This window comes from Lepisosteus oculatus, chromosome 4 (genome assembly GCF_040954835.1).
Source record: "Lepisosteus oculatus isolate fLepOcu1 chromosome 4, fLepOcu1.hap2, whole genome shotgun sequence".
Lineage (NCBI taxonomy): Eukaryota > Metazoa > Chordata > Actinopteri > Semionotiformes > Lepisosteidae > Lepisosteus > Lepisosteus oculatus.
The window spans coordinates 16,551,500-16,577,354 of NC_090699.1; the positions used below are offsets into that span (position 1 = coordinate 16,551,500).

At 52.0% G+C, this 25,855-nt stretch overlaps 38 non-coding genes across 38 annotated transcripts; 29 read left to right on the top strand and 9 right to left on the bottom strand.

The window, feature by feature from the left end:
- Positions 1-107: 107 nt before the first annotated feature.
- trnap-ugg (transfer RNA proline (anticodon UGG)) lies at positions 108-179 on the bottom strand. The gene has a single exon. It is a non-coding gene; the product is annotated as a tRNA-Pro (tRNA).
- A 189-nt stretch (positions 180-368) lies between these two features.
- On the top strand, positions 369-441 carry trnaa-ugc (transfer RNA alanine (anticodon UGC)). Its single transcript has one exon. It is a non-coding gene; the product is annotated as a tRNA-Ala (tRNA).
- Positions 442-848: 407 nt separating this feature from the next.
- trnam-cau (transfer RNA methionine (anticodon CAU)) lies at positions 849-921 on the top strand. Its single transcript has one exon. It is a non-coding gene; the product is annotated as a tRNA-Met (tRNA).
- Positions 922-1,407: 486 nt separating this feature from the next.
- trnaa-agc (transfer RNA alanine (anticodon AGC)) lies at positions 1,408-1,480 on the top strand. Its single transcript has one exon. It is a non-coding gene; the product is annotated as a tRNA-Ala (tRNA).
- A 735-nt stretch (positions 1,481-2,215) lies between these two features.
- trnap-ugg (transfer RNA proline (anticodon UGG)) lies at positions 2,216-2,287 on the bottom strand. Its single transcript has one exon. It is a non-coding gene; the product is annotated as a tRNA-Pro (tRNA).
- Positions 2,288-2,476: 189 nt separating this feature from the next.
- Positions 2,477-2,549, top strand: trnaa-ugc (transfer RNA alanine (anticodon UGC)). Its single transcript has one exon. It is a non-coding gene; the product is annotated as a tRNA-Ala (tRNA).
- Positions 2,550-2,954: 405 nt separating this feature from the next.
- On the top strand, positions 2,955-3,027 carry trnam-cau (transfer RNA methionine (anticodon CAU)). The gene has a single exon. It is a non-coding gene; the product is annotated as a tRNA-Met (tRNA).
- Positions 3,028-3,531: 504 nt separating this feature from the next.
- On the top strand, positions 3,532-3,604 carry trnaa-agc (transfer RNA alanine (anticodon AGC)). Its single transcript has one exon. It is a non-coding gene; the product is annotated as a tRNA-Ala (tRNA).
- Positions 3,605-5,080: 1,476 nt separating this feature from the next.
- trnam-cau (transfer RNA methionine (anticodon CAU)) lies at positions 5,081-5,153 on the top strand. The gene has a single exon. It is a non-coding gene; the product is annotated as a tRNA-Met (tRNA).
- A 504-nt stretch (positions 5,154-5,657) lies between these two features.
- On the top strand, positions 5,658-5,730 carry trnaa-agc (transfer RNA alanine (anticodon AGC)). Its single transcript has one exon. It is a non-coding gene; the product is annotated as a tRNA-Ala (tRNA).
- A 735-nt stretch (positions 5,731-6,465) lies between these two features.
- Positions 6,466-6,537, bottom strand: trnap-ugg (transfer RNA proline (anticodon UGG)). The gene has a single exon. It is a non-coding gene; the product is annotated as a tRNA-Pro (tRNA).
- Positions 6,538-7,206: 669 nt separating this feature from the next.
- trnam-cau (transfer RNA methionine (anticodon CAU)) lies at positions 7,207-7,279 on the top strand. Its single transcript has one exon. It is a non-coding gene; the product is annotated as a tRNA-Met (tRNA).
- A 504-nt stretch (positions 7,280-7,783) lies between these two features.
- On the top strand, positions 7,784-7,856 carry trnaa-agc (transfer RNA alanine (anticodon AGC)). The gene has a single exon. It is a non-coding gene; the product is annotated as a tRNA-Ala (tRNA).
- Positions 7,857-8,582: 726 nt separating this feature from the next.
- On the bottom strand, positions 8,583-8,654 carry trnap-ugg (transfer RNA proline (anticodon UGG)). The gene has a single exon. It is a non-coding gene; the product is annotated as a tRNA-Pro (tRNA).
- Positions 8,655-8,843: 189 nt separating this feature from the next.
- On the top strand, positions 8,844-8,916 carry trnaa-ugc (transfer RNA alanine (anticodon UGC)). The gene has a single exon. It is a non-coding gene; the product is annotated as a tRNA-Ala (tRNA).
- A 407-nt stretch (positions 8,917-9,323) lies between these two features.
- On the top strand, positions 9,324-9,396 carry trnam-cau (transfer RNA methionine (anticodon CAU)). Its single transcript has one exon. It is a non-coding gene; the product is annotated as a tRNA-Met (tRNA).
- A 4,409-nt stretch (positions 9,397-13,805) lies between these two features.
- Positions 13,806-13,878, top strand: trnaa-ugc (transfer RNA alanine (anticodon UGC)). The gene has a single exon. It is a non-coding gene; the product is annotated as a tRNA-Ala (tRNA).
- Positions 13,879-14,285: 407 nt separating this feature from the next.
- On the top strand, positions 14,286-14,358 carry trnam-cau (transfer RNA methionine (anticodon CAU)). The gene has a single exon. It is a non-coding gene; the product is annotated as a tRNA-Met (tRNA).
- Positions 14,359-14,844: 486 nt separating this feature from the next.
- Positions 14,845-14,917, top strand: trnaa-agc (transfer RNA alanine (anticodon AGC)). The gene has a single exon. It is a non-coding gene; the product is annotated as a tRNA-Ala (tRNA).
- A 719-nt stretch (positions 14,918-15,636) lies between these two features.
- Positions 15,637-15,708, bottom strand: trnap-ugg (transfer RNA proline (anticodon UGG)). The gene has a single exon. It is a non-coding gene; the product is annotated as a tRNA-Pro (tRNA).
- A 189-nt stretch (positions 15,709-15,897) lies between these two features.
- On the top strand, positions 15,898-15,970 carry trnaa-ugc (transfer RNA alanine (anticodon UGC)). The gene has a single exon. It is a non-coding gene; the product is annotated as a tRNA-Ala (tRNA).
- Positions 15,971-16,377: 407 nt separating this feature from the next.
- Positions 16,378-16,450, top strand: trnam-cau (transfer RNA methionine (anticodon CAU)). The gene has a single exon. It is a non-coding gene; the product is annotated as a tRNA-Met (tRNA).
- A 504-nt stretch (positions 16,451-16,954) lies between these two features.
- Positions 16,955-17,027, top strand: trnaa-agc (transfer RNA alanine (anticodon AGC)). The gene has a single exon. It is a non-coding gene; the product is annotated as a tRNA-Ala (tRNA).
- A 719-nt stretch (positions 17,028-17,746) lies between these two features.
- Positions 17,747-17,818, bottom strand: trnap-ugg (transfer RNA proline (anticodon UGG)). The gene has a single exon. It is a non-coding gene; the product is annotated as a tRNA-Pro (tRNA).
- Positions 17,819-18,487: 669 nt separating this feature from the next.
- trnam-cau (transfer RNA methionine (anticodon CAU)) lies at positions 18,488-18,560 on the top strand. The gene has a single exon. It is a non-coding gene; the product is annotated as a tRNA-Met (tRNA).
- A 504-nt stretch (positions 18,561-19,064) lies between these two features.
- Positions 19,065-19,137, top strand: trnaa-agc (transfer RNA alanine (anticodon AGC)). Its single transcript has one exon. It is a non-coding gene; the product is annotated as a tRNA-Ala (tRNA).
- A 719-nt stretch (positions 19,138-19,856) lies between these two features.
- Positions 19,857-19,928, bottom strand: trnap-ugg (transfer RNA proline (anticodon UGG)). Its single transcript has one exon. It is a non-coding gene; the product is annotated as a tRNA-Pro (tRNA).
- Positions 19,929-20,117: 189 nt separating this feature from the next.
- Positions 20,118-20,190, top strand: trnaa-ugc (transfer RNA alanine (anticodon UGC)). Its single transcript has one exon. It is a non-coding gene; the product is annotated as a tRNA-Ala (tRNA).
- Positions 20,191-20,597: 407 nt separating this feature from the next.
- Positions 20,598-20,670, top strand: trnam-cau (transfer RNA methionine (anticodon CAU)). Its single transcript has one exon. It is a non-coding gene; the product is annotated as a tRNA-Met (tRNA).
- A 504-nt stretch (positions 20,671-21,174) lies between these two features.
- On the top strand, positions 21,175-21,247 carry trnaa-agc (transfer RNA alanine (anticodon AGC)). Its single transcript has one exon. It is a non-coding gene; the product is annotated as a tRNA-Ala (tRNA).
- Positions 21,248-21,966: 719 nt separating this feature from the next.
- trnap-ugg (transfer RNA proline (anticodon UGG)) lies at positions 21,967-22,038 on the bottom strand. Its single transcript has one exon. It is a non-coding gene; the product is annotated as a tRNA-Pro (tRNA).
- A 189-nt stretch (positions 22,039-22,227) lies between these two features.
- trnaa-ugc (transfer RNA alanine (anticodon UGC)) lies at positions 22,228-22,300 on the top strand. Its single transcript has one exon. It is a non-coding gene; the product is annotated as a tRNA-Ala (tRNA).
- A 407-nt stretch (positions 22,301-22,707) lies between these two features.
- On the top strand, positions 22,708-22,780 carry trnam-cau (transfer RNA methionine (anticodon CAU)). Its single transcript has one exon. It is a non-coding gene; the product is annotated as a tRNA-Met (tRNA).
- A 504-nt stretch (positions 22,781-23,284) lies between these two features.
- Positions 23,285-23,357, top strand: trnaa-agc (transfer RNA alanine (anticodon AGC)). The gene has a single exon. It is a non-coding gene; the product is annotated as a tRNA-Ala (tRNA).
- A 735-nt stretch (positions 23,358-24,092) lies between these two features.
- On the bottom strand, positions 24,093-24,164 carry trnap-ugg (transfer RNA proline (anticodon UGG)). The gene has a single exon. It is a non-coding gene; the product is annotated as a tRNA-Pro (tRNA).
- A 189-nt stretch (positions 24,165-24,353) lies between these two features.
- On the top strand, positions 24,354-24,426 carry trnaa-ugc (transfer RNA alanine (anticodon UGC)). Its single transcript has one exon. It is a non-coding gene; the product is annotated as a tRNA-Ala (tRNA).
- Positions 24,427-24,831: 405 nt separating this feature from the next.
- trnam-cau (transfer RNA methionine (anticodon CAU)) lies at positions 24,832-24,904 on the top strand. The gene has a single exon. It is a non-coding gene; the product is annotated as a tRNA-Met (tRNA).
- Positions 24,905-25,408: 504 nt separating this feature from the next.
- trnaa-agc (transfer RNA alanine (anticodon AGC)) lies at positions 25,409-25,481 on the top strand. The gene has a single exon. It is a non-coding gene; the product is annotated as a tRNA-Ala (tRNA).
- The last annotated feature ends 374 nt before the right edge of the window (positions 25,482-25,855 follow it).

Genomic DNA, 25,855 nt, shown 5'->3' on the forward strand with positions numbered 1-25,855 from the left:
GTTGATGGAAAGAGCATTGAATTGAGGAGCACAAAAGTTCAGCTCGTACAATAGGCAAGGGAGGTGATGTGGATATCAGGTCCCAGGAGTGTGGAAGAGGAGGAAAAGGGCTCGTCCGGGATTTGAACCCGGGACCTCTCGCACCCAAAGCGAGAATCATACGCCTAGACCAACGAGCCACGGCGACTCTTCCGCTTCTGTGTTGTCAGCGAGCTGGAGGACGGGGGGAGGCGTCATTCGCTCGTCCCGTCAGACCTTCATCAATAAGTCAAGAAAGCCGACTGCCTTGCAGGCGAAGGGCAGTGGACGGCGCCCGGTAAGAGGGGAACAAGCGGCACAAGGCGACGCCGAGGAGGAAGGGACAGCGAGGGGGATTAGCTCACATGGTAGAGCGCTCGCTTTGCATGCGAGAGGTAGCGGGATCGATGCCCGCATCCTCCAGGTGTACGCTGAGCGCTCGGTGTGCCGAAAGGTGTCCTTTAACCCCTGATCACGCCTTGCGAGGAGAATGTGGAGCATTTAGCAGCCACGCCCCCTTTTCATCTTCTCTCTGGCTTAAGTGCGTCTCCGCCACTCTCTCTTGACACTTCATGGCAGCATGTCAGAGGTCCGAGTGATGTCTTTAATGGCTGAGTGAGGGCACGATGCTGAAGCAGAGAGGCCATTTCAGCCAGAGAGACTTGTGCTAGGTGAGCTGTGAAAGACAGACTCGCGACAGAAACAAAGCCCCAAAGTCTCGGGTGAGATCAAAAGGCAAATGCAACACCCAGCAGCGGGTGTCGCAAGATTAGGGAACAGGCGTCTGAAATCCCTGTGAGGCAAACTTTCCGGCCCAAGTGCCGCAGCTGGCCTCGTTGGCGTAGTAGGTAGCGCGTCAGTCTCATAATCTGAAGGTCGTGAGTTCGATCCTCACACGGGGCAGGGCCACTCGCTTTCTTGCTCTTCTCAGACACTTGCAGCAACTATTCGCTCAGAACCACGTCTGCGTGCCTACCACGTGGAAAGCGTCACCAAAGCCGCACCCCTTTCCTACATAACACTCACATTCAGAGTTAAGTCCACAAATTTGCCCTAACTTTCGCTGGCGCTGCTGTCAGCCTGCCCCTGTTGCCGATGAAAGGCTCACACAGCGTCATGACAGTTGCAAAACAATGTTCCACACTCCGTAAGCAACAACTTCAGTGTTTCAAGTCACCCGATATGCCGAGAGTCAAAGGAGCGCAAAACCCCAAGCGTCAAAAGACAAGATGAGTTGATGGAAAGAGCATTGAATTGAGGAGCACAAAAGTTCAGCTCGTACAATAGGCAAGGAAGGTCTATTCGTGCGTCTTCATCGCACTTGAAAGGACTGCCTTGCAGACCAAGGGCAGCGGGCGGTAAGACATGATGCCGAGAGGCCTGAAGCGAGGGGGATTAGCTCAAATGGTAGAGCGCTCGCTTAGCATGCGAGAGGTAGCGGGATCGATGCCCGCATCCTCCAGGTGCGAGTCTGGAGCTCTGGGAGCTAGGTGCTCTCCTTTAGCCTCTGCGACTTCTGATAGGTTCTCCTCCACTCAACGTCCTTCAGCTGTCAAGCATTAAAGGGCCACGCCTCCTTCCCCACCTCAGTCTGCACCGAGTGCGTCTCCGGCATTTTCTCGTCCGATTTGGCAGCTTAGCAAATGAAAAGTATATCCGAGTGAAAACGGTGGTGAGAATACTCTCACGAATCCTTAGAAGACGTGCGTTTGATCAACGATTGCTTAACATTCACATTCGAGCCATCAAGCTCGTAGTTTTCCTTCAAATATTGAAAGCTGTCAGCGAGCACATCATGCTCTGCAGGACGGTGAAGTATTTGGAGTACTTCAACAGAAAGAAGAGCAGACAGCTCCACAAATATGCGAGGCGCAGAGAGCGCAAGGCGAGCCCCGCACACGTTTCGGTGGCTGAGAGAGGGCGGTTTTTGCTTCTGCATTTCTCAAGTAATGGCGCATGACGACAAGCGATCGCGGTGCTCATTTACCACATAGCGGTGAGGAGTTTTCAGGACGTGTTCTTTTGAACGAGCAACGAGGTTGCCGCCTTGGACAGCTGACTGCAAGCTGGCATTGTGCCACGTGATGAGGATTGACCAGGCTCCTTCAGTCATCAGTCACCTTCCATCGTTTGCCGTAAGCAGACGCTGCGAGGTGATGTGGATATCAGGTCCCAGGAGTGTGGAAGAGGAGGAAAAGGGCTCGTCCGGGATTTGAACCCGGGACCTCTCGCACCCAAAGCGAGAATCATACGCCTAGACCAACGAGCCACAGCGACTCTTCCGCTTCTGTGTTTTCAGCAAGCTGGAGGACGGGGGGAGGCGTCATTCGCTCCTCCTGTCAGACCTTCATCAATAAGTCAAGAAAGCCGACTGCCTTGCAGGCGAAGGGCAGTGGACGGCGCCCGGTAAGAGGGGAACAAGCGGCACAAGGCGACGCCGAGGAGGAAAGGACAGCGAGGGGGATTAGCTCACCTGGTAGAGCGCTCGCTTTGCATGCGAGAGGTAGCGGGATCGATGCCCGCATCCTCCAGGTGTGCGCTGAGCGCTCGGTGTGCCGAAAGGTGTCCTTTAACCCCTGATCACGCCTTGCGAGGAGAGTGTGGAGCGTTTAGCAGCCACGCCCCCTTTTCATCTTCTCTCTGGCTTAAGTGCGTCTCCGCCACTCTCTTGACACTTCATGGCAGCATGTCAGAGGTCCGAGTGATGTCTTTAATGGTTGAGTGAGGGCACGATGCTGAAGCAGAGAGGCCATTTCAGCCAGAGAGACTTGTGCTAGGTGAGCTGTGAAAGACAGACTCGCGACAGAAACAAAGCCCCAAAGTCTCGGGTGAGATCAAAAGGCAAATGCAACACCCAGCAGTGGGCGTCGCAAGATTAGGGAACAGGCGTCTGAAATCCCTGTGAGGCAAACTTTCCGGCCCGAGTGCCGCAGCTGGCCTCGTTGGCGTAGTAGGTAGCGCGTCAGTCTCATAATCTGAAGGTCGTGAGTTCGATCCTCACACGGGGCAGGGCCACTCGCTTTCTTGCTCTTCTCAGACACTTGCAGCAACTATTCGCTCAGAACCACGTCTGCGTGCCTACCACGTGGAAAGCGTCACCTTTACACGGGAGAGGAGCAAAGCCGCACCCCTTTCCTACATAACACTCACATTCAGAGTTAAGTCCACAAATTTGCCCTAACTTTCGCTGGCGCTGCTGTCAGCCTGCCCCTGTTGCCGATGAAAGGCTCACACAGCGTCATGACAGTTGCAAAACAATGTTCCACACTCCGTAAGCAACAACTTCAGTGTTTCAAGTCACCCGATATGCCGAGAGTCAAAGGAGCGCAAAACCCCAAGCGTCAAAAGACAAGATGAGTTGATGGAAAGAGCATTGAATTGAGGAGCACAAAAGTTCAGCTCGTACAATAGGCAAGGAAGGTCTATTCGTGCGTCTTCATCGCACTTGAAAGGACTGCCTTGCAGACCAAGGGCAGCGGGCGGTAAGACATGATGCCGAGAGGCCTGAAGCGAGGGGGATTAGCTCAAATGGTAGAGCGCTCGCTTAGCATGCGAGAGGTAGCGGGATCGATGCCCGCATCCTCCAGGTGCGAGTCTGGAGCTCTGGGAGCCAGGTGCTCTCCTTTAGCCTCTGCGACTTCTGATAGGTTCTCCTCCGCTCAACGTCCTTCAGCTGTCAAGCATTGAAGGGCCACGCCTCCTTCCCCACCTCAGTCTGCACCGAGTGCGTCTCCGGCATTTTCTCGTCCGATTTGGCAGCTTAGCAAATGAAAAGTATATCCGAGTGAAAACGGTGGTGAGAATACTCTCACGAATCCTTAGAAGACGTGCGTTTGATCAACGATTGCTTAACATTCACATTCGAGCCATCAAGCTCGTAGTTTTCCTTCAAATATTGAAAGCTGTCAGCGAGCACATCACGCTCTGCAGGACGGTGAAGTATTTGGAGTACTTCAACAGAAAGAAGAGCAGACAGCTCCACAAATATGCGAGGCGCAGAGAGCGCAAGGCGAGCCCCGCACACGTTTCGGTGGCTGAGAGAGGGCGGTTTTTGCTTCTGCATTTCTCAAGTAATGGCGCATGACGACAAGCGATCGCGGTGCTCATTTACCACATAGCGGTGAGGAGTTTTCAGGACGTGTTCTTTTGAACGAGCAACAAGGTTGCCGCCTTGGACAGCTGACTGCACGCTGGCATTGTGCCACGTGATGAGGATTGACCAGGCTCCTTCAGTCATCAGTCACCTTCCATCGTTTGCCGTAAGCAGACGCTGCGAGGTGATGTGGATATCAGGTCCCAGGAGTGTGGAAGAGGAGGAAAAGGGCTCGTCCGGGATTTGAACCCGGGACCTCTCACACCCAAAGCGAGAATCATACGCCTCGACCAACGAGCCACAGCGACTCTTCCGCTTCTGTGTTGTCAGCGAGCTGGAGGACGGGGGGAGGCGTCATTCGCTCGTCCCGTCAGACCTTCATCAATAAGTCAAGAAAGCCGACTGCCTTGCAGGCGAAGGGCAGTGGACGGCGCCCGGTAAGAGGGGAACAAGCGGCACAAGGCGACGCCGAGGAGGAAGGGACAGCGAGGGGGATTAGCTCACATGGTAGAGCGCTCGCTTTGCATGCGAGAGGTAGCGGGATCGATGCCTGCATCCTCCAAGTGTACGCTGAGCACTCGGTGTGCCGAGAGGTGTCCTTTAACCCCTGATCACACCTTGTGAGGAGAGTGTGGAGCGTTTAGCAGCCACGCCCCCTTTTCATCTTCTCTCTGGCTTAAGTGCGTCTCCGCCACTCTCTCTTGACACTTCATGGCAGCATGTCAGAGGTCCGAGTGATGTCTTTAATGGCTGAGTGAGGGCACGATGCTGAAGCAGAGAGGCCATTTCAGCCAGAGAGACTTGTGCTAGGTGAGCTGTGAAAGACAGACTCGCGACAGAAACAAAGCCCCAAAGTCTCGGGTGAGATCAAAAGGCAAATGCAACACCCAGCAGCGGGTGTCGCAAGATTAGGGAACAGGCGTCTGAAATCCCTGTGAGGCAAACCTTCCTGCCCGAGTGCCGCAGCTGGCCTCGTTGGCGTAGTAGGTAGCGCGTCAGTCTCATAATCTGAAGGTCGTGAGTTCGATCCTCACACGGGGCAGGGCCACTCGCTTTCTTGCTCTTCTCAGACACTTGCAGCAACTATTCGCTCAGAACCACGTCTGCGTGCCTACCACGTGGAAAGCGTCACCTTTACACGGGAGAGGAGCAAAGCCGCACCCCTTTCCTACATAACACTCACATTCAGAGTTAAGTCCACAAATTTGCCCTAACTTTCGCTGGCGCTGCTGTCAGCCTGCCCCTGTTGCCGATGAAAGGCTCACACAGCGTCATGACAGTTGCAAAACAATGTTCCACACTCCGTAAGCAACAACTTCAGTGTTTCAAGTCACCCGATATGCCGAGAGTCAAAGGAGCGCAAAACCCCAAGCGTCAAAAGACAAGATGAGTTGATGGAAAGAGCATTGAATTGAGGAGCACAAAAGTTCAGCTCGTACAATAGGCAAGGAAGGTCTATTCGTGCGTCTTCATCGCACTTGAAAGGACTGCCTTGCAGACCACGGGCAGCGGGCGGTAAGACATGATGCCGAGAGGCCTGAAGCGAGGGGGATTAGCTCAAATGGTAGAGCGCTCGCTTAGCATGCGAGAGGTAGCGGGATCGATGCCCGCATCCTCCAGGTGTGAGTCTGGAGCTCTGGGAGCCAGGTGCTCTCCTTTAGCCTCTGCGACTTCTGATAGGTTCTCCTCCGCTCAACGTCCTTCAGCTGTCAAGCATTGAAGGGCCACGCCTCCTTCCCCACCTCAGTCTGCACCGAGTGCGTCTCCGGCATTTTCTCGTCCGATTTGGCAGCTTAGCAAATGAAAAGTATATCCGAGTGAAAACGGTGGTGAGAATACTCTCACGAATCCTTAAAAGACGTGCGTTTGATCAACGATTGCTTAACATTCACATTCGAGCCATCAAGCTCGTAGTTTTCCTTCAAATATTGAAAGCTGTCAGCGAGCACATCACGCTCTGCAGGACGGTGAAGTATTTGGAGTACTTCAACAGAAAGAAGAGCAGACAGCTCCACAAATATGCGAGGCGCAGAGAGCGCAAGGCGAGCCTCGCACACGTTTCGGTGGCTGAGAGAGGGCGGTTTTTGCTTCTGCATTTCTCAAGTAATGGCGCATGACGACAAGCGATCGCGGTGCTCATTTACCACATAGCGGTGAGGAGTTTTCAGGACGTGTTCTTTTGAACGAGCAACGAGGTTGCCGCCTTGGACAGCTGACTGCACGCTGGCATTGTGCCACGTGATGAGGATTGACCAGGCTCCTTCAGTCATCAGTCACCTTCCATCGTTTGCCGTAAGCAGACGCTGCGAGGTGATGTGGATATCAGGTCCCAGGAGTGTGGAAGAGGAGGAAAAGGGCTCGTCCGGGATTTGAACCCGGGACCTCTCGCACCCAAAGCGAGAATCATACGCCTAGACCAACGAGCCACAGCGACTCTTTCGCTTCTGTGTTGTCAGCGAGCTGGAGGACGGGGGGAGGCGTCATTCGCTCGTCCCGTCAGACCTTCATCATTAAGTCAAGAAAGCCGACTGCCTTGCAGGCGAAGGGCAGTGGACGGCGCCCGGTAAGAGGGGAACAAGCGGGACAAGGCGACGCCGAGGAGGAAGGGACAGCAAGGGGGATTAGCTCACATGGTAGAGCGCTCGCTTTGCATGCGAGAGGTAGCGGGATTGATGCCCGCATCCTCCAGGTGGCCGCTGAGCGCTTGGTGTGCCGAAAAGTGTCCTTTAACCCCTGATCACGCCTTGCGAGGAGAGTGTGGAGCGTTTAGCAGCCACGCCCCCTTTTCATCTTCTCTCTGGCTTAAGTGCGTCTCCGCCACTCTCTCTTGACACTTCATGGCAGCATGTCAGAGGTCCGAGTGATGTCTTTAATGGCTGAGTGAGGGCACGATGCTGAAGCAGAGAGGCCATTTCAGCCAGAGAGACTTGTGCTAGGTGAGCTGTGAAAGACAGACTCGTGACAGAAACAAAGCCCCAAAGTCTCGGGTGAGATTAAAAGGCAAATGCAACACCCAGCAGCGGGTGTCGCAAGATTAGGGAACAGGCGTCTGAAATCCCTGTGAGGCAAACTTTCCGGCCCGAGTGCCGCAGCTGGCCTCGTTGGCGTAGTAGGTAGCGCGTCAGTCTCATAATCTGAAGGTCGTGAGTTCGATCTTCACACGGGGCAGGGCCACTCGCTTTCTTGCTCTTCTCAGACACTTGCAGCAACTATTCGCTCAGAACCACGTCTGCGTGCCTACCACGTGGAAAGCGTCACCTTTACACGGGAGAGGAGCAAAGCCGCACCCCTTTCCTACATAACACTCACATTCAGAGTTAAGTCCACAAATTTGCCCTAACTTTCGCTGGCGCTGCTGTCAGCCTGCCCCTGTTGCCGATGAAAGGCTCACACAGCGTCATGACAGTTGCAAAACAATGTTCCACACTCCGTAAGCAACAACTTCAGTGTTTCAAGTCACCCGATATGCCGAGAGTCAAAGGAGCGCAAAACCCCAAGCGTCAAAAGACAAGATGAGTTGATGGAAAGAGCATTGAATTGAGGAGCACAAAAGTTCAGCTCGTACAATAGGCAAGGAAGGTCTATTCGTGCGTCTTCATCGCACTTGAAAGGACTGCCTTGCAGACCAAGGGCAGCGGGCGGTAAGACATGATGCCGAGAGGCCTGAAGCGAGGGGGATTAGCTCAAATGGTAGAGCGCTTGCTTAGCATGCGAGAGGTAGCGGGATCGATGCCCGCATCCTCCAGGTGCGAGTCGGGAGCCAGGTGCTCTCCTTTAGCCTCTGCGACTTCTGATAGGTTCTCCTCCACTCAACGTCCTTCAGCTGTCAAGCATTAAAGGGCCACGCCTCCTTCCCCACCTCAGTCTGCACCGAGTGCGTCTCCGGCAGTTTCTCGTCCGATTTGGCAGCTTAGCAAATGAAAAGTATATCCGAGTGAAAACGGTGGTGAGAATACTCTCACGAATCCTTAGAAGACGTGCGTTTGATCAACGATTGCTTAACATTCACATTCGAGCCATCAAGCTCGTAGTTTTCCTTCAAATATTGAAAGCTGTCAGCGAGCACATCACGCTCTGCAGGACGGTGAAGTATTTGGAGTACTTCAACAGAAAGAAGAGCAGACAGCTCCACAAATATGCGAGGCGCAGAGAGCGCAAGGCGAGCCCCGCACACGTTTCGGTGGCTGAGAGAGGGCGGTTTTTGCTTCTGCATTTCTCAAGTAATGGCGCATGATGACAAGCGATCGCGGTGCTCATTTACCACATAGCGGTGAGGAGTTTTCAGGACGTGTTCTTTTGAACGAGCAACGAGGTTGCCGCCTTGGACAGCTGACTGCACGCTGGCATTGTGCCACGTGATGAGGATTGACCAGGCTCCTTCAGTCATCAGTCACCTTCCATCGTTTGCCGTAAGCAGACGCTGCGAGGTGATGTGGATATCAGGTCCCAGGAGTGTGGAAGAGGAGGAAAAGGGCTCGTCCGGGATTTGAACCCGGGACCTCTCGCACCCAAAGCGAGAATCATACGCCTAGACCAACGAGCCACAGCGACTCTTCCGCTTCTGTGTTGTCAGCGAGCTGGAGGACGGGGGGAGGCGTCATTCGCTCGTCCCGTCAGACCTTCATCAATAAGTCAAGAAAGCCGACTGCCTTGCAGGCGAAGGGCAGTGGACGGCGCCCGGTAAGAGGGGAACAAGCGGCACAAGGCGACGCCGAGGAGGAAGGGACAGCGAGGGGGATTAGCTCACATGGTAGAGCGCTCGCTTTGCATGCGAGAGGTAGCGGGATCGATGCCCGCATCCTCCAGGTGTACGCTGAGCGCTCGGTGTGCCGAAAGGTGTCCTTTAACCCCTGATCACGCCTTGCGAGGAGAGTGTGGAGCGTTTAGCAGCCACGCCCCCTTTTCATCTTCTCTCTGGCTTAAGTGCGTCTCCGCCACTCTCTCTTGACACTTCATGGCAGCATGTCAGAGGTCCGAGTGATGTCTTTAATGGCTGAGTGAGGGCATGATGCTGAAGCAGAGAGGCCATTTCAGCCAGAGAGACTTGTGCTAGGTGAGCTGTGAAAGACAGACTCGCGACAGAAACAAAGCCCCAAAGTCTCGGGTGAGATCAAAAGGCAAATGCAACACCCAGCAGTGGGTGTCGCAAGATTAGTGAACAGGCGTCTGAAATCCCTGTGAGGCAAACTTTCCGGCCCAACTGCCGCAGCTGGCCTTGTTGGCGTAGTAGGTAGCGCGTCAGTCTCATAATCTGAAGGTCGTGAGTTCGATCCTCACACGGGGCAGGGCCACTCGCTTTCTTGCTCTTCTCAGACACTTGCAGCAACTATTCGCTCAGAACCACGTCTGCGTGCCTACCACGTGGAAAGCGTCACCAAAGCCGCACCCCTTTCCTACATAACACTCACATTCAGAGTTAAGTCCACAAATTTGCCCTAACTTTCGCTGGCGCTGCTGTCAGCCTGCCCCTGTTGCCGATGAAAGGCTCACACAGCGTCATGACAGTTGCAAAACAATGTTCCACACTCCGTAAGCAACAACTTCAGTGTTTCAAGTCACCCGATATGCCGAGAGTCAAAGGAGCGCAAAACCCCAAGCGTCAAAAGACAAGATGAGTTGATGGAAAGAGCATTGAATTGAGGAGCACAAAAGTTCAGCTCGTACAATAGGCAAGGAAGGTCTATTCGTGCGTCTTCATCGCACTTGAAAGGACTGCCTTGCAGACCAAGGGCAGCGGGCGGTAAGACATGATGCCGAGAGGCCTGAAGCGAGGGGGATTAACTCAAATGGTAGAGCGCTCGCTTAGCATGCGAGAGGTAGCGGGATCGATGCCCGCATCCTCCAGGTGCGAGTCTGGAGCTCTGGGAGCCAGGTGCTCTCCTTTAGCCTCTGCGACTTCTGATAGGTTCTCCTCCGCTCAACGTCCTTCAGCTGTCAAGCATTGAAGGGCCACGCCTCCTTCCCCACCTCAGTCTGCACCGAGTGCGTCTCCGGCATTTTCTCGTCCGATTTGGCAGCTTAGCAAATGTAAAGTATATCCGAGTGAAAACGGTGGTGAGAATACTCTCACGAATCCTTAGAAGACGTGCGTTTGATCAACGATTGCTTAACATTCACATTCGAGCCATCAAGCTCGTAGTTTTCCTTCAAATATTGAAAGCTGTCAGCGAGCACATCACGCTCTGCAGGACGGTGAAGTATTTGGAGTACTTCAACAGAAAGAAGAGCAGACAGCTCCACAAATATGCGAGGCGCAGAGAGCGCAAGGCGAGCCCCGCACACGTTTCGGTGGCTGAGAGAGGGCGGTTTTTGCTTCTGCATTTCTCAAGTAATGGCGCATGACGACAAGCGATCGCGGTGCTCATTTACCACATAGCGGTGAGGAGTTTTCAGGACGTGTTCTTTTGAACGAGCAACGAGGTTGCCGCCTTGGACAGCTGACTGCACGCTGTCATTGTGCCACGTGATGAGGATTGACCAGGCTCCTTCAGTCATCAGTCACCTTCCATCGTTTGCCGTAAGCAGACGCTGCGAGGTGATGTGGATATCAGGTCCCACAAGTGTGGAAGAGGAGGAAAAGGGCTCGTCCGGGATTTGAACCCGGGATCTCTCGCACCCAAAGCGAGAATCATACGCCTAGACCAACCCAGTGGGCAAAAGTCTTATAATATACGTCTATTAAACGTATACATTAGACGTCTAAATGTGGTCTACAATTCGTCTAGAATGAAATTCTAATATACGTCTAAAGTTATACGTCAATTATACGTCTATGTTTAGACGTTCATTATACATAAATGGTTGGAGTTCTATTATACGGATACATTTAGAGGACTATTATACATATATGGTTGGAGTTCCGGATAACTTTAGAGGTCTATTATACGCATAACTTTAGAGGACTATTATACGTATATGGTTAGAGGTCTATTATACGTATAACTTTAGACGTCTATTATACGTATATGGTTAGAGGTCTATTATACGTATATGGTTAGAGGTCTATTATACGGATAACATTAGAGGTCTATTATACATCAAAGACAGATTTTATAGGTGTAGAAACAAGTAAACCAAGCCAATGATTAGGTTTAGAAATTTATTCTGAAAATACACATTCACACCTGAAACATACGTATTTCAAATTATACATTGTATACAATCAATCAACAATCAACATATGGGCAATAATCATAAAAAACACAACTAGTTTTAAACTTCAGCTACAAATTCTGGTAACATGGCAATATACAGTCTAGTAATGACAAACACAAAACTAATTACATTAACACACTAACTCAAAACCACATTTTGATTCAAATATACATTTTAAAATGTACAACTTCTATATTTCCAAGAAAAAAAATATTACAATGGAAGTTAAGACGATTTTTGTCCACTATTTGCAAACCCTGTCTAATTGTCCTAACAGTTAGAACCAAAAACCTATTATTTTCAGAGTCCAGATCTCCTGGCCCCCTGCCTTGCATATGCATTCTTCAAGTAACACATTGCATGCTCCTTTATTTCTTTTTCTGTTGATGTAGGGTGGGACTTCAGCACCGCAGCTAGGAGAAAATTATATAATATTACTTCCCAAATAAATGATGATTAATATCTTCTTTAGTATAATCTAAAAAATGAACGGTTTACTAAGCTCAAAGCTGAAATAAATGTATAAAATTTGGCTTGCATCATAGCAGTTGAGCAATAAAGTCTGTCCTAATTACCCAAAGTTTGAAAGTACAACATAGAATAAGAATAAGAGAAACGGCAAAACGATTTTGTGTCATCTTCCCCATTCACACTATTTTATGTGCCATTTTTTTGCTTATTCACGTACTATTTTAATCAAAATAATATTAAGAAAGATCTGTATGTATTCAGATAGTATTATTATTGTTCATACTTACTCGTCAAAAGAGGATTGCTGAGATATTTGCAGATATACTTCTACGTTTGAAAAACGTGTCCAAAATGGTGACCAACGAATACTAGCAATGCATTGTGGTATATAACCGGAAAATATGCTGGGTTCGATATTTTCTCAACGTATGCGTTTATTAATGTTGTCGATATTATGGTTGAAATTTAACATTGATAATACATCGCGGCTATGTGCCCCCTGCTATGAGCTGATGTGCAATTTTAACGCATGCAGTTAGTAAGGATCGGTCACTGTTGTATGGTATTATATATAATGACATTATGGAATAGGATGGGGACAGGCCTGGCATCACGGGGGGAGGGGGGAATGTCGCCCCTTCAGTTTTGGGCAAAAAGATTTACCTAACTTAATTTGCGCCCTAAAAAAATAGTTGTACTTTGTCAATGGTCAGACAACACTAAATGACACGAACAGTCACTCAGTCTGTTTGATGTGCAGGAGGGCTATCCGTCCAGGAACTGCACATATCAGTGTCGTTATTGAGTGTCAACATTACGATCCTGTTTGCTCAGGTGGACCGATTCCTTGCAGTAGTTTATCATTATACTTAAAATCGTTATATAACTAGGACTAGTTATAGCAGTCTGTGCTTTCTGTTGGTTTTACAACATTTTTTTCTTAACGATTCAGAACGTCCATGTAGCTGCAAAAATGAACGCTTATGGTACTTTTCGCTCCAGGCAATACAAACCGTGAGAGTGACGAAAAATGTGAAACTGAACTTCATCGCAAATACCAGATTGCTAGTCGTTATCTTCTATCATGAAGCACTAATCAATGGCATAGCTGCGAGATTTCATTTGGGTAGCTGCACCGTACAGCTCCGTTTCAACCGAAATATCACCCCCCCTCAGAATTTCAGACGCCGCCCTACAGATTTTTCCCCGGGCACCGCGCACTGATGGGGGACGGGGTGTCCAGGAAATGGTATCAACTTTTGTCAAGAAAATAAAAATAGAAACTCTATAGGCACTCAAACATTTTACTGTTTTTTTCAGGCAGGTGGCAAGACCCCCTCAGCAAAACCCTTGTATGCCAAGCTGTGGGCATTGATTCGTCGAATATACGTATATTTACGGCGAAATTACGTCTATACGTATATATACATCGCCTCGACGTATAATCAACGTCGAATTGCAACTGTAAAATCGACGACATGAATAAACGCATATAAAACGTCGAAAACACATCTAACACAGTGCCTGAGGCTTTTTACTGTATGTATCGTGTGTGCCGCAACTAGGAGTATACGGCACTATGCACAGTGCACGAAGTAAATTATTTTGGCAGTAATTAATTTATTATATTTACTATATGTATTATACACGTGTAGATTAATTACTGCCAAAATAATTTACTTCGTAATTAACAGTAAAAAGCCTCAGGCACTGTGTTAGATGTGTTTTCGACGTTATATATGCGTTTATTCATGTCGTCGATTTTACGGTTGCAATTCGACGTTGATTATACGTCGAGGCGACGTATATATACGTATAGACGTAATTTCGCCGTAAATATACGTATATTCGACGAATCAATGCCCACTGGGAACGAGCCACAGCGACTCTTCCGCTTCTGTGTTGTCAGCGAGCTGGAGGACGGGGGGAGGCGTCATTCGCTCGTCCCGTCAGACCTTCATCAATAAGTCAAGAAAGCCGACTGCCTTGCAGGCGAAGGGCAGTGGACGGCGCCCGGTAAGAGGGGAACAAGCGGCACAAGGCGACGCCGAGGAGGAAGGGACAGCGAGGGGGATTAGCTCACATGGTAGAGCGCTCGCTTTGCATGCGAGAGGTAGCGGGATCGATGCCCGCATCCTCCAGGTGTACGCTGAGCGCTCGGTGTGCCGAAAGGTGTCCTTTAAACCCTGATCACACCTTGCGAGGAGAGTGTGGATCGTTTAGCAGCCACGCCCCCTTTTCATCTTCTCTCTGGCTTAAGTGCGTCTCCGCCACTCTCTCTTGACACTTCATGGCAGCATGTCAGAGGTCCGAGTGATGTCTTTAATGGCTGAGTGAGGGCACGATGCTGAAGCAGAGAGGCCATTTCAGCCAGAGAGACTTGTGCTAGGTGAGCTGTGAAAGACAGACTCGCGACAGAAACAAAGCCCCAAAGTCTCGGGTGAGATCAAAAGGCAAATGCAACACCCAGCAGCGGGTGTCGCAAGATTAGGGAACAGGCGTCTGAAATCCCTGTGAGGGAAACTTTCCGGCCCGCGTGCCGCAGCTGGCCTCGTTGGCGTAGTAGGTAGCGCGTCAGTCTCATAATCTGAAGGTCGTGAGTTCGATCCTCACACGGGGCAGGGCCACTCGCTTTCTTGCTCTTCTCAGACACTTGCAGCAACTATTCGCTCAGAACCACGTCTGCGTGCCTACCACGTGGAAAGCGTCACCAAAGCCGCACCCCTTTCCTACATAACACTCACATTCAGAGTTAAGTCCACAAATTTGCCCTAACTTTCGCTGGCGCTGCTGTCAGCCTGCCCCTGTTGCCGATGAAAGGCTCACACAGCGTCATGACAGTTGCAAAACAATGTTCCACACTCCGTAAGCAACAACTTCAGTGTTTCAAGTCACCCGATATGCCGAGAGTCAAAGGAGCGCAAAACCCCAAGCGTCAAAAGACAAGATGAGTTGATGGAAAGAGCATTGAATTGAGGAGCACAAAAGTTCAGCTCGTACAATAGGCAAGGAGGGTCTATTCGTGCGTCTTCATCGCACTTGAAAGGACTGCCTTGCAGACCAAGGGCAGCGGGCGGTAAGACATGATGCCAAGAAGCCTGAAGCGAGGGGGATTAGCTCAAATGGTAGAGCGCTCGCTTAGCATGCGAGAGGTAGCGGGATCGATGCCCGCATCCTCCAGGTGCGAGTCTGGAGCTCTGGGAGCCAGGTGCTCTCCTTTAGCCTCTGCGACTTCTGATAGGTTCTCCTCCGCTCAACGTCCTTCAGCTGTCAAGCATTGAAGGGCCACGCCTCCTTCCCCACCTCAGTCTGCACCGAGTGCGTCTCCAACATCTTCTCGTCCGATTTGGCAGCTTAGCAAATGAAAAGTATATCCGAGTGAAAACGGTGGTGAGAATACTCTCAGGAATCCTTAGAAGACGTGCTTTTGATCAACGATTGCTTAACATTCACATTCGAGCCATCAAGCTCGTAGTTTTCCTTCAAATATTGAAAGCTGTCAGCGAGCACATCACGCTCTGCAGGACGGTGAAGTATTTGGAGTACTTCAACAGAAAGAAGAGCAGAGAGCTCCACAAATACGCAAGGCGAGCCCCGCACACGTTTCGGTGGCTGAGAGAGGGCGGTTTTTGCTTCTGCATTTCTCAAGTTATGGCGCATGACGACAAGCGATCGCGGTGCTCATTTACCACATAGCGGTGAGGAGTTTTCAGGACGTGTTCTTTTGAACGAGCAACGAGGTTGCCGCCTTGGACAGCTGACTGCACGCTGTCATTGTGCCACGTGATGAGGATTGACCAGGCTCCTTCAGTCATCAGTCACCTTCCATCGTTTGCCGTAAGCAGACGCAGCGAGGTGATGTGGATATCAGGTCCCAGGAGTGTGGAAGAGGAGGAAAAGGGCTCGTCCGGGATTTGAACCCGGGACCTCTCGCACCCAAAGCGAGAATCATACGCCTAGACCAACGAGCCACAGCGACTCTTCCGCTTCTGTGTTGTCAGCGAGGTGGAGGACGGGGGGAGGCGTCATTCGTTCGTCCCGTCAGACCTTCATCAATATGTCAAGAAAGCCGACTGCCTTGCAGGCGAAGGGCAGTGGACGGCGCCCGGTAAGAGGGGAACAAGCGGCACAAGGCGACGCCGAGGAGGAAGGGACAGCGAGGGGGATTAGCTCACATGGTAGAGCGCTCGCTTTGCATGCGAGAGGTAGCGGGATCGATGCCCGCATCCTCCAGGTGTACGCTGAGCGCTCGGTGTGCCGAGAGGTGTCCTTTAACCCCTGATCACGCCTTGCGAGGAGAGTGTGGAGCGTTTAGCAGCCACGCCCCCTTTTCATCTTCTCTCTGGCTTAAGTGCGTCTCTGCCACTCTCTCTTGACACTTCATGGCAGCATGTCAGAGGTCCGAGTGATGTTTTTAATGGCTGAGTGAGGGCACGATGCTGAAGCAGAGAGGCCATTTCAGCCAGAGAGACTTGTGCTAGGTGAGCTGTGAAAGACAGACTCGCGACAGAAACAAAGCGCCAAAGTCTCGGGTGAGATCAAAAGGCAAATGCAACACCCAGCAGCGGGTGTCGCAAGATTAGGGAACAGGCGTCTGAAATCCCTGTGAGGCAAACTTTCCAGCCCGAGTGCCGCAGCTGGCCTCGTTGGCGTAGTAGGTAGCGCGTCAGTCTCATAATCTGAAGGTCGTGAGTTCGATCCTCACACGGGGCAGGGCCACTCGCTTTCTTGCTCTTTTCAGACACTTGCAGCAACTATTCGCACAGAACCACGTCTGCGTGCCTACCATGTGGAAAGCGTCACCTTTACACGGGAGAGGAGCAAAGCCGCACCCCTTTCCTACATAACACTCACATTCAGAGTTAAGTCCACAAATTTGCCCTAACTTTCGCTGGCGCTGCTGTCAGCCTGCCCCTGTTGCCGATGAAAGGCTCACACAGCGTCATGACAGTTGCAAAACAATGTTCCACACTCCGTAAGCAACAACTTCAGTGTTTCAAGTCACCCGATATGCCGAGAGTCAAAGGAGCGCAAAACCCCAAGCGTCAAAAGACAAGATGAGTTGATGGAAAGAGCATTGAATTGAGGAGCACAAAAGTTCAGCTCGTACAATAGGCAAGGAAGGTCTATTCGTGCGTCTTCATCGCACTTGAAAGGACTGCCTTGCAGACCAAGGGCAGCGGGCGGTAAGACATGATGCCGAGAAGCCTGAAGCGAGGGGGATTAGCTCAAATGGTAGAGCGCTCGCTTAGCATGCGAGAGGTAGCGGGATCGATGCCCGCATCCTCCAGGTGTGAGTCTGGAGCTCTGGGAGCCAGGTGCTCTCCTTTAGCCTCTGCGACTTCTGATAGGTTCTCCTCCGCTCAACGTCCTTCAGCTGTCAAGCATTGAAGGGCCACGCCTCCTTCCCCACCTCAGTCTGCACCGAGTGCGTCTCCGGCATTTTCTCGTCCGATTTGGCAGCTTAGCAAATGAAAAGTATATCCGAGTGAAAACGGTGGTGAGAATACTCTCACGAATCCTTAGAAGACGTGCGTTTGATCAACGATTGCTTAACATTCACATTCGAGCCATCAAGCTCGTAGTTTTCCTTCAAATATTGAAAGCTGTCAGCGAGCACATCACGCTCTGCAGGACGGTGAAGTATTTTGAGTACTTCAACAGAAAGAAGAGCAGACAGCTCCACAAATACGCAAGGCGAGCCCCGCACACGTTTCGGTGGCTGAGAGAGGGCGGTTTTTGCTTCTGCATTTCTCAAGTAATGGCGCATGACGACAAGCGATCGCGGTGCTCATTTACCACATAGCGGTGAGGAGTTTTCAGGACGTGTTCTTTTGAACGAGCAACGAGGTTGCCGCCTTGGACAGCTGACTGCACGCTGTCATTGTGCCACGTGATGAGGATTGACCAGGCTCCTTCAGTCATCAGTCACCTTCCATCGTTTGCCGTAAGCAGACGCTGCGAGGTGATGTGGATATCAGGTCCCAGGAGTGTGGAAGAGGAGGAAAAGGGCTCGTCCGGGATTTGAACCCGGGACCTCTCGCACCCAAAGCGAGAATCATACGCCTAGACCAACGAGCCACAGCGACTCTTCCGCTTCTGTGTTGTCAGCGAGGTGGAGGACGGGGGGAGGCGTCATTCGTTCGTCCCGTCAGACCTTCATCAATAAGTCAAGAAAGCCGACTGCCTTGCAGGCGAAGGGCAGTGGACGGCGCCCGGTAAGAGGGGAACAAGCGGCACAAGGCGACGCCGAGGAGGAAGTGACAGCGAGGGGGATTAGCTCACATGGTAGAGCGCTTGCTTTGCATGCGAGAGGTAGCGGGATCGATGCCCGCATCCTCCAGGTGTACGCTGAGCGCTCGGTGTGCCGAGAGGTGTCCTTTAACCCCTGATCACGCCTTGCGAGGAGAGTGTGGAGCGTTTAGCAGCCACGCCCCCTTTTCATCTTCTCTCTGGCTTAAGTGCGTCTCTGCCACTCTCTCTTGACACTTCATGGCAGCATGTCAGAGGTCCGAGTGATGTTTTTAATGGCTGAGTGAGGGCACGATGCTGAAGCAGAGAGGCCATTTCAGCCAGAGAGACTTGTGCTAGGTGAGCTGTGAAAGACAGACTCGCGACAGAAACAAAGCCCCAAAGTCTCGGGTGAGATCAAAAGGCAAATGCAACACCCAGCAGCGGGTGTCGCAAGATTATGGAACAGGCGTCTGAAATCCCTGTGAGGCAAACTTTCCAGCCCGAGTGCCGCAGCTGGCCTCGTTGGCGTAGTAAGTAGCGTGTCAGTCTCATAATCTGAAGGTCGTGAGTTCGATCCTCACACGGGGCAGGGCCACTCGCTTTCTTGCTCTTTTCAGACACTTGCAGCAACTATTCGCACAGAACCACGTCTGCGTGCCTACCACGTGGAAAGCGTCACCTTTACACGGGAGAGGAGCAAAGCCGCACCCCTTTCCTACATAACACTCACATTCAGAGTTAAGTCCACAAATTTGCCCTAACTTTCGCTGGCGCTGCTGTCAGCCTGCCCCTGTTGCCGATGAAAGGCTCACACAGCGTCATGACAGTTGCAAAACAATGTTCCACACTCCGTAAGCAACAACTTCAGTGTTTCAAGTCACCCGATATGCCGAGAGTCAAAGGAGCGCAAAACCCCAAGCGTCAAAAGACAAGATGAGTTGATGGAAAGAGCATTGAATTGAGGAGCACAAAAGTTCAGCTCGTACAATAGGCAAGGAAGGTCTATTCGTGCGTCTTCATCGCACTTGAAAGGACTGCCTTGCAGACCAAGGGCAGCGGGCGGTAAGACATGATGCCGAGAAGCCTGAAGCGAGGGGGATTAGCTCAAATGGTAGAGCGCTCGCTTAGCATGCGAGAGGTAGCGGGATCGATGCCCGCATCCTCCAGGTGTGAGTCTGGAGCTCTGGGAGCCAGGTGCTCTCCTTTAGCCTCTGCGACTTCTGATAGGTTCTCCTCCGCTCAACGTCCTTCAGCTGTCAAGCATTGAAGGGCCACGCCTCCTTCCCCACCTCAGTCTGCACCGAGTGCGTCTCCGGCATTTTCTCGTCCGATTTGGCAGCTTAGCAAATGAAAAGTATATCCGAGTGAAAACGGTGGTGAGAATACTCTCACGAATCCTTAGAAGACGTGCGTTTGATCAACGATTGCTTAACATTCACATTCGAGCCATCAAGCTCGTAGTTTTCCTTCAAATATTGAAAGCTGTCAGCGAGCACATCACGCTCTGCAGGACGGTGAAGTATTTTGAGTACTTCAACAGAAAGAAGAGCAGAGAGCTCCACAAATACGCAAGGCGAGCCCCGCACACGTTTCGGTGGCTGAGAGAGGGCGGTTTTTGCTTCTGCATTTCTCAAGTAATGGCGCATGACGACAAGCGATCGCGGTGCTCATTTACCACATAGCGGTGAGGAGTTTTCAGGACGTGTTCTTTTGAACGAGCAACGAGGTTGCCGCCTTGGACAGCTGACTGCACGCTGGCATTGTGCCACGTGATGAGGATTGACCAGGCTCCTTCAGTCATCAGTCACCTTCCATCGTTTGCCGTAAGCAGACGCTGCGAGGTGATGTGGATATCAGGTCCCAGGAGTGTGGAAGAGGAGGAAAAGGGCTCGTCCGGGATTTGAACCCGGGACCTCTCGCACCCAAAGCGAGAATCATACGCCTAGACCAACGAGCCACAGCGACTCTTCTGCTTCTGTGTTGTCAGCGAGCTGGAGGACGGGGGGAGGCGTCATTCGCTCGTCCCGTCAGACCTTCATCAATAAGTCAAGAAAGCCGACTGCCTTGCAGGCGAAGGGCAGTGGACGGCGCCCGGTAAGAGGGGAACAAGCGGCACAAGGCGACGCCGAGGAGGAAGGGACAGCGAGGGGGATTAGCTCACATGGTAGAGCGCTCGCTTTGCATGCGAGAGGTAGCGGGATCGATGCCCGCATCCTCCAGGTGTACGCTGAGCGCTCGGTGTGCCGAAAGGTGTCCTTTAACCCCTGATCACGCCTTGCGAGGAGAGTGTGGAGCATTTAGCAGCCACGCCCCCTTTTCATCTTCTCTCTGGCTTAAGTGCGTCTCCGCCACTCTCTCTTGACACTTCATGGCAGCATGTCAGAGGTCCGAGTGATGTCTTTAATGGCTGAGTGAGGGCACGATGCTGAAGCAGAGAGGCCATTTCAGCCAGAGAGACTTGTGCTAGGTGAGCTGTGAAAGACAGACTCGCGACAGAAACAAAGCCCCAAAGTCTCGGGTGAGATCAAAAGGCAAATGCAACACCCAGCAGCGGGTGTCGCAAGATTAGGGAACAGGCGTCTGAAATCCCTGTGAGGCAAACTTTCCAGCCCGAGTGCCGCAGCTGGCCTCGTTGGCGTAGTAAGTAGCGTGTCAGTCTCATAATCTGAAGGTCGTGAGTTCGATCCTCACACGGGGCAGGGCCACTCGCTTTCTTGCTCTTTTCAGACACTTGCAGCAACTATTCGCACAGAACCACGTCTGCGTGCCTACCACGTGGAAAGCGTCACCTTTACACGGGAGAGGAGCAAAGCCGCACCCCTTTCCTACATAACACTCACATTCAGAGTTAAGTCCACAAATTTGCCCTAACTTTCGCTGGCGCTGCTGTCAGCCTGCCCCTGTTGCCGATGAAAGGCTCACACAGCGTCATGACAGTTGCAAAACAATGTTCCACACTCCGTAAGCAACAACTTCAGTGTTTCAAGTCACCCGATATGCCGAGAGTCAAAGGAGCGCAAAACCCCAAGCGTCAAAAGACAAGATGAGTTGATGGAAAGAGCATTGAATTGAGGAGCACAAAAGTTCAGCTCGTACAATAGGCAAGGAAGGTCTATTCGTGCGTCTTCATCGCACTTGAAAGGACTGCCTTGCAGACCAAGGGCAGCGGGCGGTAAGACATGATGCCGAGAAGCCTGAAGCGAGGGGGATTAGCTCAAATGGTAGAGCGCTCGCTTAGCATGCGAGAGGTAGCGGGATCGATGCCCGCATCCTCCAGGTGTGAGTCTGGAGCTCTGGGAGCCAGGTGCTCTCCTTTAGCCTCTGCGACTTCTGATAGGTTCTCCTCCGCTCAACGTCCTTCAGCTGTCAAGCATTGAAGGGCCACGCCTCCTTCCCCACCTCAGTCTGCACCGAGTGCGTCTCCGGCATTTTCTCGTCCGATTTGGCAGCTTAGCAAATGAAAAGTATATCCGAGTGAAAACGGTGGTGAGAATACTCTCACGAATCCTTAGAAGACGTGCGTTTGATCAACGATTGCTTAACATTCACATTCGAGCCATCAAGCTCGTAGTTTTCCTTCAAATATTGAAAGCTGTCAGCGAGCACATCACGCTCTGCAGGACGGTGAAGTATTTTGAGTACTTCAACAGAAAGAAGAGCAGAGAGCTCCACAAATACGCAAGGCGAGCCCCGCACACGTTTCGGTGGCTGAGAGAGGGCGGTTTTTGCTTCTGCATTTCTCAAGTAATGGCGCATGACGACAAGCGATCGCGGTGCTCATTTACCACATAGCGGTGAGGAGTTTTCAGGACGTGTTCTTTTGAACGAGCAACGAGGTTGCCGCCTTGGACAGCTGACTGCACGCTGGCATTGTGCCACGTGATGAGGATTGACCAGGCTCCTTCAGTCATCAGTCACCTTCCATCGTTTGCCGTAAGCAGACGCTGCGAGGTGATGTGGATATCAGGTCCCAGGAGTGTGGAAGAGGAGGAAAAGGGCTCGTCCGGGATTTGAACCCGGGACCTCTCGCACCCAAAGCGAGAATCATACGCCTAGACCAACGAGCCACAGCGACTCTTCTGCTTCTGTGTTGTCAGCGAGCTGGAGGACGGGGGGAGGCGTCATTCGCTCGTCCCGTCAGACCTTCATCAATAAGTCAAGAAAGCCGACTGCCTTGCAGGCGAAGGGCAGTGGACGGCGCCCGGTAAGAGGGGAACAAGCGGCACAAGGCGACGCCGAGGAGGAAGGGACAGCGAGGGGGATTAGCTCACATGGTAGAGCGCTCGCTTTGCATGCGAGAGGTAGCGGGATCGATGCCCGCATCCTCCAGGTGTACGCTGAGCGCTCGGTGTGCCGAAAGGTGTCCTTTAACCCCTGATCACGCCTTGCGAGGAGAGTGTGGAGCATTTAGCAGCCACGCCCCCTTTTCATCTTCTCTCTGGCTTAAGTGCGTCTCCGCCACTCTCTCTTGACACTTCATGGCAGCATGTCAGAGGTCCGAGTGATGTCTTTAATGGCTGAGTGAGGGCACGATGCTGAAGCAGAGAGGCCATTTCAGCCAGAGAGACTTGTGCTAGGTGAGCTGTGAAAGACAGACTCGCGACAGAAACAAAGCCCCAAAGTCTCGGGTGAGATCAAAAGGCAAATGCAACACCCAGCAGCGGGTGTCGCAAGATTAGGGAACAGGCGTCTGAAATCCCTGTGAGGCAAACTTTCCGGCCCGAGTGCCGCAGCTGGCCTCGTTGGCGTAGTAGGTAGCGCGTCAGTCTCATAATCTGAAGGTCGTGAGTTCGATCCTCACACGGGGCAGGGCCACTCGCTTTCTTGCTCTTTTCAGACACTTGCAGCAACTATTCGCTCAGAACCACGTCTGCGTGCCTACAACGTGGAAAGCGTCACCTTTACACGGGAGAGGAGCAAAGCCGCACCCCTTTCCTACATAACACTCACATTCAGAGTTAAGTCCACAAATTTGCCCTAACTTTCGCTGGCGCTGCTGTCAGCCTGCCCCTGTTGCCGATGAAAGGCTCACACAGCGTCATGACAGTTGCAAAACAATGTTCCACACTCCGTAAGCAACAACTTCAGTGTTTCAAGTCACCCGATATGCCGAGAGTCAAAGGAGCGCAAAACTCCAAGCGTCAAAAGACAAGATGAGTTGATGGAAAGAGCATTGAATTGAGGAGCACAAAAGTTCAGCTCGTACAATAGGCAAGGAAGGTCTATTCGTGCGTCTTCATCGCACTTGAAAGGACTGCCTTGCAGACCAAGGGCAGCGGGCGGTAAGACATGATGCCGAGAGGCCTGAAGCGAGGGGGATTAGCTCAAATGGTAGAGCGCTCGCTTAGCATGCGAGAGGTAGCGGGATCGATGCCCGCATCCTCCAGGTGCGAGTCTGGAGCTCTGGGAGCCAGGTGTTCTCCTTTAGCCTCTGCGACTTCTGATAGGTTCTCCTCCACTCAACGTCCTTCAGCTGTCAAGCATTAAAGGGCCACGCCTCCTTCCCCACCTCAGTCTGCACCCAGTGCGTCTCCGGCATTTTCTCGTCCGATTTGGCAGCTTAGCAAATGAAAAGTATATCCGAGTGAAAACGGTGGTGAGAATACTCTCACGAATCCTTAGAAGACGTGCGTTTGATCAACGATTGCTTAACATTCACATTCGAGCCATCAAGCTCGTAGTTTTCCTTCAAATATTGAAAGCTGTCAGCGAGCACATCACGCTCTGCAGGACGGTGAAGTATTTGGAGTACTTCAACAGAAAGAAGAGCAGACAGCTCCACAAATATGCGAGGCGCAGAGAGCGCAAGGCGAGCCCCGCACACGTTTCGGTGGCTGAGAGAGGGCGGTTTTTGCTTCTGCATTTCTCAAGTAATGGCGCATGACGACAAGCGATCGCGGTGCTCATTTACCACATAGCGGTGAGGAGTTTTCAGGACGTGTTCTTTTGAACGAGCAACGAGGTTGCCGCCTTGGACAGCTGACTGCACGCTGGCATTGTGCCACGTGATGAGGATTGACCAGGCTCCTTCAGTCATCAGTCACCTTCCATCGTTTGCCGTAAGCAGACGCTGCGAGGTGATGTGGATATCAGGTCCCAGGAGTGTGGAAGAGGAGGAAAAGGGCTCGTCCGGGATTTGAACCCGGGACCTCTCGCACCCAAAGCGAGAATCATACGCCTAGACCAACGAGCCACAGCGACTCTTCTGCTTCTGTGTTGTCAGCGAGCTGGAGGACGGGGGGAGGCGTCATTCGCTCGTCCCGTCAGACCTTCATCAATAAGTCAAGAAAGCCGACTGCCTTGCAGGCGAAGGGCAGTGGACGGCGCCCGGTAAGAGGGGAACAAGCGGCACAAGGCGACGCCGAGGAGGAAGGGACAGCGAGGGGGATTAGCTCACATGGTAGAGCGCTCGCTTTGCATGCGAGAGGTAGCGGGATCGATGCCCGCATCCTCCAGGTGTACGCTGAGCGCTCGGTGTGCCGAAAGGTGTCCTTTAACCCCTGATCACGCCTTGCGAGGAGAGTGTGGAGCATTTAGCAGCCACGCCCCCTTTTCATCTTCTCTCTGGCTTAAGTGCGTCTCCGCCACTCTCTCTTGACACTTCATGGCAGCATGTCAGAGGTCCGAGTGATGTCTTTAATGGCTGAGTGAGGGCACGATGCTGAAGCAGAGAGGCCATTTCAGCGAGAGACTTGTGCTAGGTGAGCTGTGAAAGACAGACTCGCGACAGAAACAAAGCCCCAAAGTCTCGGGTGAGATCAAAAGGCAAATGCAACACCCAGCAGCGGGTGTCGCAAGATTAGGGAACAGGCGTCTGAAATCCCTGTGAGGCAAACTTTCCGGCCCAAGTGCCGCAGCTGGCCTCGTTGGCGTAGTAGGTAGCGCGTCAGTCTCATAATCTGAAGGTCGTGAGTTCGATCCTCACACGGGGCAGGGCCACTCGCTTTCTTGCTCTTCTCAGACACTTGCAGCAACTATTCGCTCAGAACCACGTCTGCGTGCCTACCACGTGGAAAGCGTCACCTTTACACGGGAGAGGAGCAAAGCCGCACCCCTTTCCTACATAACACTCACATTCAGAGTTAAGTCCACAAATTTGCCCTAACTTTCGCTGGCGCTGCTGTCAGCCTGCCCCTGTTGCCGATGAAAGGCTCACACAGCGTCATGACAGTTGCAAAACAATGTTCCACACTCCGTAAGCAACAACTTCAGTGTTTCAAGTCACCCGATATGCCGAGAGTCAAAGGAGCGCAAAACCCCAAGCGTCAAAAGACAAGATGAGTTGATGGAAAGAGCATTGAATTGAGGAGCACAAAAGTTCAGCTCGTACAATAGGCAAGGAAGGTCTATTCGTTCGTCTTCATCGCACTTGAAAGGACTGCCTTGCAGACCAAGGGCAGCGGGCCGTAAGACATGATGCCGAGAAGCCTGAAGCGAGGGGGATTAGCTCAAATGGTAGAGCGCTCGCTTAGCATGCGAGAGGTAGCGGGATCGATGCCCGCATCCTCCAGGTGCGAGTCTGGAGCTCTGGGAGCCAGGTGCTCTCCTTTAGCCTCTGCGACTTCTGATAGGTTCTCCTCCGCTCAACGTCCTTCAGCTGTCAAGCATTAAAGGGCCACGCCTCCTTCCCCACCTCAGTCTGCACCGAGTGCGTCTCCGGCATTTTCTCGTCCGATTTGGCAGCTTAGCAAATGAAAAGTATATCCGAGTGAAAACGGTGGTGAGAATACTCTCACGAATCCTTAGAAGACGTGCGTTTGATCAACGATTGCTTAACATTCACATTCGAGCCATCAAGCTCGTAGTTTTCCTTCAAATATTGAAAGCTGTCAGCGAGCACATCACGCTCTGCAGGACGGTGAAGTATTTGGAGTACTTCAACAG